This window comes from Coenobita brevimanus, chromosome 88 (genome assembly GCF_032717465.1).
Source record: "Coenobita brevimanus isolate Jiangsu-jjx chromosome 88, ASM3271746v2, whole genome shotgun sequence".
In the NCBI taxonomy this organism is placed as follows: domain Eukaryota; kingdom Metazoa; phylum Arthropoda; class Malacostraca; order Decapoda; family Coenobitidae; genus Coenobita; species Coenobita brevimanus.
This window is the reverse complement of record NC_137041.1, coordinates 23601701-23615024: the sequence shown is the minus strand read 5'-3', so window position 1 is coordinate 23615024 and position 13324 is coordinate 23601701.

The window sequence follows — 13324 nt, the reverse complement described above, 5'->3', positions numbered from 1 at the left end:
CCACCCCGTATAACAAGAGATATTAAAACTTTCATATTTCAGTAGTTTATCCACGGTAATAATGAAGTTTTGAGCAGATCTGATGAAATTATGACTCATACTTATTTCATTTAGGAAGACAGTTTTTATTATTGCACAGTGAATCTTCATACATAATTAGATATTCATATAATCATTAATCGTGTACAGTTTCTACCTCCTAGGTGGAATAGTTGCAAAGTGTTAATAGGAAAATGCACTGGGCCCTTCACATTCCTCGCACAGAGTGCACTGAATTTTCATTGTTTTTTTACTTCTTCTTTATTTTAAAAAATGCTTAAGATACAACATTCCATCTATCAAAAGGCACCAGCTCACCATAAGACACATAACAATGTGAAATTTCATGACTCGGTATTGAATACTTTCAGAATTCTGGACCTGAAATGTAATCTATAAGCCACCTATTGTTGCTGATCCCAGTGATAACAATACCCTCCTCTGATTTCGTCAGGTGGAGGGTAATAAAAGGGAGGGGGGGGGGAGTTAATTTACTGAAATTTCCAAAAGTAATGTGAGCCAAGTAAACGAAGAATAATTAATTATATGAAGCCACAAAAGAACTGCATGCACGCGTATATTCTGTAATGACGCACACTGATAGACAGCAACATAATATAGCCCATTTGTTACAACGTTTAGCTGAAACAAAACAATATCTATTTATGTAATAAAGATTTCCTACATTATCTACTCGAAAAAAAAAAAAAACTATTTGCTGAAGAAATAACTGGAGAGAAACCAGGAAATGGATAGTGAAGGTCTATCTATCTATCTATCTATTGCCAGATGCCTCAATCCCGTTTGGGGTGGCCACAAACAAATCGCCTCCAAGTCGCCCTGTCCCCCGCCATTTCACTGCCCTGCTCCCAACTCACACCCCACTCTCTCATATACCTCTCCACCCCATCCCTCCATCTCATCCTCGGCCTCCCCCTCCCTCTTCCCCCCTCCACCTCACTCACATACACTCTCTTCGTCAGTCTTTCACCCTCCATCCTCTCCACATGGCCAAACCACCTCAATGTGTTCCTCATAATGCTTCCTATCACATCCACATCCACACAACAACGCTCCTTTATATCCTCATTCGTCAGCCTGTCTCTCCACGTGACTCCACAGGCTCCTCTTAAATAACTCATTTCCACTGCTCTCACTCTTGACTTATGTCCTTCCAACAATGTCCAAGCTTCACTTCCGTACGTTAGAGTTGGTATCACAATACTGTCATGTAGTAACTTTTTCACTTCCATGCTCACTTCCCTGTTTCTTATCACTGCTTTCAAAGAACCAGCAATCTTTCTTCCCTGCTGTACCCTTTCAAGCACTTCACCCTCCAAACCTCCATCCTTACTCATCACACTACCCAAGTACTTAAACGTACTCACATTTTCCAATTCCTCACCATCCAACCTCGCTGTACATTCACTAACTTCACCTCTCTCAAAGACCATCACTTTACTCTTCCCTACATTCACCTTTAGATTCCTTTTCTTACACACTCTCTCAAACTCATCCACCAAGCCTTCCAGCTCCCCTTCGTCTTCACTCAACAACACAGTATCATCTGCAAACAACAGTACAGGAAGTTTCCAAACACTATCCTCTCTCACCAGGGCCACTCCAACATCCACTACCCTACCTTGTACCTCTTTTATTACTCCATCCATGTACAGATTGAACAACCATGGAGACATGACACATCCCTGTTTCAACCCAACTTTCAAAGAGAAAAATTCACTTAGTTCACCATCCACACGCACTGCAGCCTTTGCACCATCGTACATACTCTTCACAGCATTCAACAACTTCCCATCTACTCCATATATTCATAACACTTTCCACAATCCTTGTCTATCCACCCTGTCATATGCTTTCTCCAAATCCATGAAAGCCGCATACAACTTCTTTCTCTTCTCTAGAAACTTTTCCACTAAAGATCTAAGAATGAATATCTGATCTACACAACCTCTTCCCTTCCTAAAGCCTCCCTGTTCTTCTCCAACTAATTTCTCTGTTCTTTCTCTAACTCTGTCTATAAGTATCCTACCATACACTTTTCCTATTATACTAAGAAGACAAATGCCCCTATGATTACCACACACTTCTTTTCCCCTTTTCCTTTGTACAAGGGAATAATTATACCTGACTTCCAATCCTCCGGGACTCTACCTTCCTCCCAGGCCAATCTGCACATCTTCCACATCCATTCTACGACTATCTCTCCCCCATGCTTCAGCATTTCACCACACACTCCATCAATTCCTGGGGCTTTCCCCAATTTAACTTTCTTCATTGCTTCCACAACTTCTATCCTACTGATTTCTTCCTGTCTTCTCACCTCCCTCCTTCTCCCAGCCATTCCCCAGCCACTTATATTCGCATTACTTCCATCCTCTACGTTCAACAATTCCTTAAAGTGTTCTCTCCATCTGTTCACTTTTTCTCTCTTCTCCACTAGTGAAGGTATTATGCGTAAAATTCGCCAGTGTACAGTATATGCCTTCCATAAATTCTAGGTAAGTATCCATATACTACTGTATACGAGATTTAAACTTATTATAGTTTGGCAATAGTCACGTTCAACAAGTCATACTATGTCTAGATATCCCTTTTACTGTCCTTTGTGTACTTTACATTGAGGATGTTCGTAACCATTTATGTCCTGTGGATTTAATACTCCTTCCACTCTGAGGTTTTGTTGAATGCAGGGAGTGAGAGCAGTGCGAGTATAAATGGTTGGGGAATGGCTGGGAGAAGAAGAGATGAGAGGAGGGAGGAAGAGATCAGTAGGGAGGAAGTAGTTGAAGCAATGAAGAAGATCAATATAGGAAAGGCCCCAGGATTTCATGAAGTGCGAGGTGAAATGCTGAAATATGGGGGTGACATTGTTGTGGAGTGGATATGGAAGTTGTGTAGACTGGCTTGAGAAGAGGGAAGGGTTCCAGAGGACTGGAAATCAGGTATAACTTCCTTTATACAACGGAAAAGAGGAGAGAGAAGTATGTGGTAACCATAGGGGTATTTGCCTTTCTAGTATGACTGAAAAAATATATGGTAGAATACTTGATAGGGTTAGGCATGTAACAAAGTATCTAGTTGGAGAAGAACAAGGGGGATTTAGGAAGGGAAAAGGGTGTGTAGATTGGATATCAGTTCTAATATGTTTAGGTGTGTATCTAGAGAAGGGAAAAAAAGTGTGTTTTCCTTCTTGGACTTGGAGAAAGCATTTGACAGAGTAGATAGGCAAGGTATGCAGAAGGTATTAAAAATATATGGAGTGGATGGGAAATTGCTGAGTGCTGTGAAGAGTATGTATGAGGGAGCTATGGCTACGGTGTGAGTGGATGGTGAGCTGAGTTCTTTGATATAAATGTAGGACTGAAACAGGGATGTGTGCTGTCTCCATGGCTGTTTAATATATTCATGGATGGGGTTGTAAAGGAGGTGCAAGGTAGGGCAGTTGATGCAGGGGTGGGTCTAATGAATGAGAGTGAGTTGTGGAAGATTCCGGTATTGCTGTTTGCTGATGACACAATAATGTTGAGTGAAGATGAATGGGAGTTGCAAGGTTTGGTGAATGAATTTGGGATTGTGTGTAAGAAGAGGAATCTGAAAGTTAATGTAAACAAGAGTAAAGTTATTGTGTTTGAGAGAAATGAAGTCACAGAATGCATGGTGAAGTTGGGTGGTGAAGATATGGAGAATGTGAGTACATTCAAGTACTTGGGTAGTGTGATGAGTAAAGATGGAAATCTGGGGGGTGAAGTGCTTGAAAGGGTTCGGCGGGGAAGGAAGGTTGTTGGTTCACTGAAAGCAGTGAGGATAAATAGGGAAGTAAGTATGGAAGTTTAGAAGCCACTGCCTGACAGTATTGTGATCCCTACCCTGACGTATGGAAGCGAAGCGTGGACCTTGCTAGAGGGGAACAAGTCAAGAGTGAGAGCAGTGGAAATGAGTTACCTGAGAGGAGCATGTGGAGTGACATGGCTGGACTCTGGTTGACGAATGAAGAAGTGAAAGAACGTTGTAGGGTGAATGTGGATGTGAAATACACTGAGATGATTTGGACATGTGGAGAGAACGGAGATTAAAAGACTGACTAAGAAGGTGTATGTAGGTGAAATGGAGGGAGGGAGAGGGAGAGGGAGACTGAGGATGAGGTGGAGGGATGGAGTTGAGAGGTATATGAGTGAGGGGGGAATGAGTCGGGGGGAAGGCAGTCAAGTGGTGGGTGACAGAGCAACTTGGAGGCGTTTTGTCTGCAGCCATCCTTTGTGGAATTAGGGCATCGGGCTATAAAGAGATTAATGGATAGGATTTAATACACATACCAGTTTTTTTCATACGTATTTGTGTAATCAGAGTAGTCTAGTTACACTAGAAAGGCTCACTGCATTTATGTTTGGTTGCATATTTCGGTGTTAAAATCATACTCCTTGTAATTTTTTCATGCTTGGAGTTGTATATTGTTTCCATCTCCTTTGTTATTTCTAGGGTTGCTAATAATCAATGATGTCCTACCTGTTTAAAAAACGCAGAGGTATTCAATACATGTGGTTGACATATGTTACGGAAACAGTGGCGTTATAAAGGTATGTTGTTGCCAGATGCACTTATATCATATACGATTTTTTATATAGGCTAAGTCATGCATAGTAGATTTCATTCTTGATATTGTATTTTTGTGTATAGCCAGCCTGGGAAGTGTAGGGCGCATCTTTAGCATGGTTCAGCTTGTCTGACCATCCATTTACGCTGCTTTAACGAGTCCTTATCTTTTAGTGAAAACCTAAGCAACTATAATTTGCTCTTCATGACATGTGGGCCATGCCCATTGCATCTACGAACTGTACAATAATCATAGTCTTAACAAGTTTACTGTTATACAACCTCAATAAAAATGGTAATGCTGCACAAAACAGGTACGCACTGGTTACCACTGGATACCAGTTGAGTCATGTATAGAGGTGGGTCGGGCTGAGCAGGCGACACCTGATGCACTGTAAAACAAAAATGCTCGGTGAACAATCCTTCTTTGTCTCTCATCCTCATGTACAGGAACAACTGCATCATGCGGTGTTGCAGAATCTCGCACCGAGATACACTTACGTCATGCTGCAGAGAAATCCTTTCGGGTGCAATTCAGATGCGGTTCGAGTCTGTGTGAGTGCAGTTGTATTATCTCCACCTGGTATATGTCTGGAATTTGCAGAGTTAGTATGAATGAAAAGAGCAATTAGTCACACACATAGAATGTGTGTAGAAGGAATATGAGACCCAGCTCCCGGCACTCTGTAGGACTGCATGCAATGTTCTACGTATCATGACCACTAGTGCACCTAGCAAAAGAAATTTAAGTTTAGCTGGGCATGTAGTGTTGGCAAGAAGGACAAGCCTCGAGCCATCATGTGTCGATGACATCTTATTCATGAACTCAGATGCCTAGGGTACAGAGAAGTAGGAATGCAAGCAACAGAGGCAATTAAAGGAGGGGCGACGAACAATCGTGACAAAATAATCACATTAAAACCTAAATTATATTTCATAACCATATTGTAAGAAAATAGTTGCAATCCTTTTTTCTGCTGAAGTTCCTAATTTCGTATATTATATTCTAATTTAGCAAGAAGTAAAATGGTGCTGTATTTACTTTACATGCTGTCTCATAAATACTTAATGTCCAGCAGTGCAGTATATGGAAACATGACTACAGTGGAAATTGCGTAATCTATTCTGCTGGTACGATGCGGCTGTGCTTCTATGCCTTGTGCGTGTAATGCGGGTGCAGTGCTGGTACAAACAGTGCCTTCAGGGTGTGGTGCAGGTGTGGGTCCAAGACAGCAAAAATTATTAGGTTGTGGTGTGGGTGCAGTTCTATAATATTGTTACTGTGGTGCAGATGTGGATCCAAATACTGAAATGTCTGAGAGATTTGGAACACAGTTAAATGGGATTATATAGAAATGAACAGAAAACTGACCATATGTTTTATTCTGTTCCTTTGCCCCGTTAGAATATTTCGTTAACACGGCGGAGAATAAAAGATGGTAAATGAGCATAGTTACTTGACACGCCAAATTTCGTCCTCACACCATTCCAGTATTTGCTCCCGACACCTTGTAGCGTGGATATATGCAAAATATAGATCCATACTCGCTGCACTGAACCCTGACACAGTCCCCAGGGTACATGCATGAATAAATACAAAAATAAATGAACATTTTAGTCCTTCGTAAAAAAGAAAAAGGCAGGATATGCAAAGAGTTCTCCATGTTAGATTACTATTATATTTCCGGATAAGACGTGACACTGAGCTGATCAGTCATTTGATTTAGATTAACATTAGGATTATTGATTATTCAAAGCTAGAGAATGGTTAGGCTTTGAGATAAAAGCGATACTAACAATGTCAATTTCAGCCTGTAAGTATGGTATAAGATCATTTCAGTAGTATATAGTTATAGGATACTTTCAGTAGTATATATTAAGTCCTAGTATATTAGAGAGAGAGAGAGAGAGAGAGAGAGAGAGAGAGAGAGAGAGAGATATCAGTCTTCACGGTAGCCAACCAGAACATACGGTATATTCCTTTATTTGGCTTGGGGGCAGGAGATGGTTCACATGGCTGGTGTCTTTGCGATCTGGTGGAACACAGTAACCAGCCTGGCAACAACAATTCGATAAGCTCTTCCGTAACCACTCAGAGATAGTAAGGCAGGTGGAGGCTTCAGCAGACTGAATGAAGGGTAGGATTACTAGCCACGTATTCTTTGCAGGCAGGTTTTCTGTGTCCTAGTTTTTCTATCAGTTCACTCCCTGGGTTCTCCATGAGCCCCGGGTGAGCTGCTATATATATATTTTTCTTTATTTAAAAAGTTTTATGCCTATCTACTTGACACAGAGGTCATTGAGACAGATAATTACCAATATGGGTGTAAGAAATGAAGAAAGTGAGTTCAGCGACCTCCACCTCTCTGTACTCTCAAAACTTGGTTCCATTTGAGGGTCATTTGCTTGACCTACGGATATGCTCCTGTGGTTTGCTAACTTGGTACTAGCTTCAACCAAATTTGATCTTCTCGACATTGCTGGCTGCTTTAGTTAGAGTGAAAGCAATAGCTTAATTCTAGTGGTATTTGTCATAGGGATGCATATTATCTGCCTTAACGTTGATTTTCCTTCTACAGTAGCGAGTCTGCCAGTGTGGTGTAAGGGTTGCATGTTAGGGGAGGGTAAGGAAGGGAGAAATTTTTAACGGAATCATGTTCATAAGAGAGGAATGACCTATAATCTGCGATAAGACTACACTGCAGACAAGAATTTGGAAGATTATTCAGTTTACGGTAGCATAAGCCCATGGTATCTACTTTGTTAGATTATGCTAAGGGTCTATCTACAGTATATACCTAGGCTTACCCTCTGACGGGGGTAATCGAGACAGGACGACACACTCACCAATTTACTCATCCACTCACACATATTTACTCGTATCTTAGCCTCTAAGGGGAGAAGGGACCGCTCCTCATTGCACCACACCGCATGAAGGTCAATTGCGCAGTGCAGTCCAGCGACATCCGCAGCAAGGCCCCTACAGCAGAGCTGGTTTACCCCTGCCACATCATAAAGTAGACCCATCCCCTTCCCCGCACCTGACCCGATCAGCTGTATGCAGTATGTTGAATTTTTAACGAACATTTCATAGAAAGGAGTGAGTGAAATTAAAATAAGAATAATATGAAAATGAATAATCCAATAACCCTCCATGTATGAAAACAGTTTCAGTGATAAAGATAATTCCTAAAAACGTCGGCTATCTTCGGCATTATCATTAACCATACGCGAGTGGTGTAACTACTGTACTGATGTCACGGGATGATATTTCTGCTGAGGCTATTGAGTGCAATTGGTTGCATTCAATGTCTGATGGCATCCCTTCACTGATACAAAGAACAATACAGATGAGATTCAGATTTTAAAATATACAGTAAGTAAATGATGACGCCTGGTAGTTTAGTGGGCAGTTAAGGCACTCCAACCGGTGTAGGTTTATATCCAAGGGATGGTTGGGGACTATTGCTCACATAATGCCATTCAGGGATGTGTGAGGCTGGTCACTCTCATCTTAAATGTCAGGACCAACTTGCCTAGCCCCTGGCTCCGACGATCCTCATGGGGCAACACAGACTTAGATGATGATGATGATGATGTAAATGTTGTGCAAATATGAGGAAAAGGGAAAATGAAAGGAGGGAATTACCGTGGTTGAAGCAAGATAGCAAGCTGGTGTTATGAAGTCCTTAATGATGAATATGAGGCTGACTTTAAAAGTTTAAGGTGTACTAAATGAGGACGTGTTGTTACTTACACTTACGTATGGGTACGACAGGCTGATACGGCATGAACAAGGAGCTTTAGCAGTTTCGTCTAGATATTTCTTCCATCAGGGCATCTGCATTCAGAGGTATCCTTTCTCGACCTCATTCCGACAACTTTTATTCTTCCTCATTTCTCTCTCCTCCCCTAGTGTCACCATCGTTCTTCTTCCCAGTGACTTGGCTTAAGTTAGTCCCCCTGTTTGTAGCCTGCTGTCGTCATGTCTGCTAAAAATAGTTTCCTTACTGTTTCAGAGGTCACATTCCAGAGCGTTCACAGAGGAGGACAGTAATGCAGATAGTGTTTACTCAGCCCCTCGGCCGACTTACTCTGGGGAATATCTAACTTTTATATTATCCTCCCCAAGTGCACATCTTCTCCACCTCTCGCCTATGTAGGAGGGGGAAAAAGATATTTTTTTTTTTCCCTGAGGAACTCCCAATTCAGAGTAAAGAAGTCACATTTATGGAGAATTACACAACTGAGTGGGACCGGGGTGGGGGTGCTTCTATCTTCACTATGAAAAATTTATATCTATGTAACTTTTTATTTATACTTCTTGCTGTCTATGTTCCTTCATTTTTCTATCTCCTGCTTTTCCACCCTTCTCCTTATCGCATCTATTTCTGCAATTTCTCTTCACGTTGTTAGATATACACTGTATATTACTGACCGCAGTTTTATACACACACAAGAACGAGTATTTGGTGTGTGTGTGTGTGTGTGTGTGTGTGTGTGTGTGTGTGTGTGTGTGTGTGTGTGTGTGTGTGTGTGTGTGTATGTGTGTGTGTGTGTGTGTGTGTGTGAACAAAATATCTCATATAGTTGTCATTCGTTTTTCAGCAATTTTGGTGGAAAGGTTGAAAGTTATCCAAGTGACTGATCTGTTTCTTTTCAGTAACAACAGATCAAAGTTCAACGTCACAGGCTTACCTTGTTTGAAGAGGCAAAATCAGTTTAAAATGTTATTTTTTATACAATTTACCTAGTCAAGAGGGGCTGATCCAGTTTAAGACAACAGATGTGAGTCATATTTTAGAACAGGTCAAGGATCAAGGTCACGGGACATGGTAAAAATTCGACCCGAATATCTGTGTGTGAACAAAATTAACACATTTTTTATGTGATCTAAACCAAACTTGGTTGAATGGTTGAAGGTCAACCACGGAGTTGACCACTGTTTTTGACAATCATAGGAAAAAGGTCAAGGTAAAATGGCAAGATCAACTTAAGTCTTTATCCAATTTACGCTAAACATTTTGGAAAGGTTCAAGGTAAAGCAACAATAAAGAATTAGATTTAGGTAATAGTTAAATGATTGTCAAGGTCACAGGGAAAAATCAGGATCACATGGCAAGGTTAGCTTAAACTGTTCCGATCTGACTGAGACCAAACTTTGCGGGAGGGTTCAGGGCAAAGCAAGGGTACTGGGATTAGATTTTATTGCAGAGTAATTTTCTCGGCCCTTAGAACAGTTGGTTTGAGCTTGGGTATTGCACTCCACGATTTTTTTTTCCCTCGCATTTCATTCTGCCTCCTCTTCTCCAACTGAAAGTGAAGTACTCAGAGGAGCTTCACTTTCTCCTTTCTAAGAAATCTAAGTAATTTTGTGAAAACAGTATCAGTAGACACTCCATGTAGTGATGGGGCAGTTTCCCCGATAAAACTTAGTAAATGTAGTCCTTTGTAACTTCCAAACACGGAGGTATAAAAACCTAAAATTAACCTGCCATGTGCCAGCTATTTTTAGCCCTGTGGGTCGCCCCAGTGCCAGCCATTTTTCGACTTGTATTCTGCCTAAAATGATGGATTTTGATGCGGAAACAACGAATTTCACCATTAAAATGCTTACCGAGGCTCGGAAATGGGTTTTATTAAGTCCTGCATACTCGTATACTGGTAAAGCCACTCTTTCATGCTCACCACTTTTGTGAGAGAAAGCCGTTTTCTATGTAAGGTATACTCAGGTATTTATGCTGGGAAGGTATAGGAATGTTCAGTACACTTCTCTGATTACTTATTACGTCAACATCTATCACAATTTGTGTCTTTCTCCTGGGAATGCATTATCTTACACTTACTTGAAGATAGGTACAACCTGACTTCATTACGTACAGTCCTGGCACTAAGAAGAAGGTATTTACAACTTGACTTCACTATCTAGTCCTTACCCTTACAAGAAAACATTTACAACTTACACTTACATGAAAATATTTACAAAATGCCTTCACTATGTACAGCACTGGGTGAGGCACACAGGCAGAGTAAGGCAAAGCGAGCGTGAGGGGGGGAGCGAGTGAGTGTATGGCCTTGACAGACTGAGGGATGGTATAGGAATGGTTACCATATATGCCTGCCAAGTTTTACCCGCGAATCTTGAAAAATACGGTCACAGTGAATTTTTTTATTTTAAACCGTTTTAAAGTGGCACTGGCACTGGCTGCGGAATTATGTCAGACCGTTTTAAAATGGCACTGGCACACGGCGGGTTAAAGCATCTAGCTTCCATACTCATACTTGTATATAGCTAAAACATCTAAAGTACTGTAGTTAATGCACAACACTAACACGCTAAAACACTAATGATATAAATCCCGGTTTCCTCTTCTTTTTCTTTCTGTATTTTTTATTTTCTCTTCTTTTGCTCTTTTTCCTTCCTTCTTCTTGTTATTATTATTCCTCTTTTCCCTTTTTTCTTCTTTTTTCCAACATCATCATCATCATCAACTTCTTCTTCTTTGTCATTGTCGTCTTCTACATCTTCTCCTTCTTCTTCTTCATTCCCTTTCTCCTTTTTTCATCATCGTCATCATCAATCATCATCATCATCATCCTGATCATCATCATCATAAATCATCAATCATCATCATAAATGAACATCATCATCATCATCATCATTATCATCATCACAATCAATGATCAGTGATCATGATCATTATCATCATCATCACAAATCATCTGATCATGATCATCATCATCATCACCATCAATCATCAATGGTCATGATCATCATCAGCAACATCATCATCATCATCACCATCTTAATCATCGTCGCCGTCGTCATCGTCGTCGTACTCATTATCATTATCATCATCATCACCATCACAATCACCAGCATCAATCACCGTCGTCGTCTTCATCGTCCGTCACCTCCTCGTCACTCCTCATCATCATCAACATAATCAATCATCATCATCATTATCATCATTATCGTCATAAATGAACATTACCATCAACAATGGTGGTAGGTGGTGGCGACCATCATCCACTCAATTGATGTAGTGCTGCCTACTTCTTCCTTCTCCTTTGTCATTCGTTTTCTGTGTGTGCCTTCCTCTTTTCTTGTCTCTCCCATCCTTCCTGTCAATTTACACTCTTCTTTCTTTCCCTGGAGGCTTTACCTTAAGTGACAAGTCTAACAGTTTTCTGTAAACCAGGAAACCATTTACAACGGTGGGTGGTAACCATAAACCAAACTATGCGTGTTCCCTAAGTGTCAATAAGTGGGCTGGCGGAGAATTAATGGCCCTCCCCGATTAACTTAAAGACAAATGGCCACCCCTGCATGGGGTTGTGGCGTCCGGCAATCGACATATAAATAGATCACCAACAATCGTCATCATCATCATAATCATCACCATCATAATCCTCCTCCCCTCATCATCATTAACATTAATCATCAGTGATCATGATGGTGATGATGAGCTTCTTCTTCCCCCTTCCTTTTTATTCCTCTACTTCCTCTTCTTCAACTTCTTCCTTTTGTTCCTCTTCTTCTTAATCATCATCATGATCATCATTATCATATTAATCATCTTCATCATCATCATCAATCAATGATCACATCATCATCGTCATCATCAGTCATCTTCATCATATATCATTTATCATCATAAATCATCGTCGTCGTCGTCGACCTCCTTCTCCCCCTTCCTCCTCCTCTTACTCCTCTTCCTCCTCCTCCTCCTCCACTTACTCCTTTTCCTCCTCCTCCTCCTCCTCCTTCTCATCATCATCATCATTATCATCTTCATCACCATCAATCATCAGTGATCATGATCATCTTTATCATCAGTCATCATTATCATCATCATCACCGTCATCATCATCATCGTCATCATCATCATCATCATCATTATCAATCTTCGTCGTTGTTGTCATTCTCCTCCTCCTCATCAGCAGCAGCTTCATCAATCATCATCATCAACATCATCATCATCATTATCATGATATTATAATCATCAATCATTATCATCATCAATCATCATTATTATGATCATTATCATCAATCATTATCATGATCATCATCATCATCAGTCATCATTATCATGATCATGATCATCGTCAACATCATTATCATATTTTTGTTCTTTTTTCTTCTTTTTCTCTTTGTCCTATTTTTCTCTTGTTTTTTTTCTCCTTTTCTTTTCATTTCTCTTCCCTTTTTCTTTTCTCTTCTTCCTCTCTTGTCTTCATTTTCTTCTGCTCATAGACCCCCCTAGCTCTAAAATGGCTTTACCAATCATCTTTTCTTCTTCCACAAAACGGCTTCATTGTCCACTAGTTTTAATGCGCGGAAAACAAGGTCACTAGGTCAGGAATTGGTTAACTTTAACAATTTTGATCTGATTTAAACAAAATTTGGTATTATGGGTGAGAGTTAGCATAATGTGAATTATTTCTGGATAAATTCAAGTTTTTGGGAATATTTTGGGTCAGCTTACGAGGTCTGATCGGAAAGTACGCGACATCAGCTGAAGAAATTTTAATGTCAGCCATGAGGAAGTCACAGGGGGGAAGTGATGGAGTAACAGCACCGGAATCGTCTAAGGTGGAAATAAATAAATAAATAAATAAATTATATATATATATATATATATATATATATATATATATATATATATATATA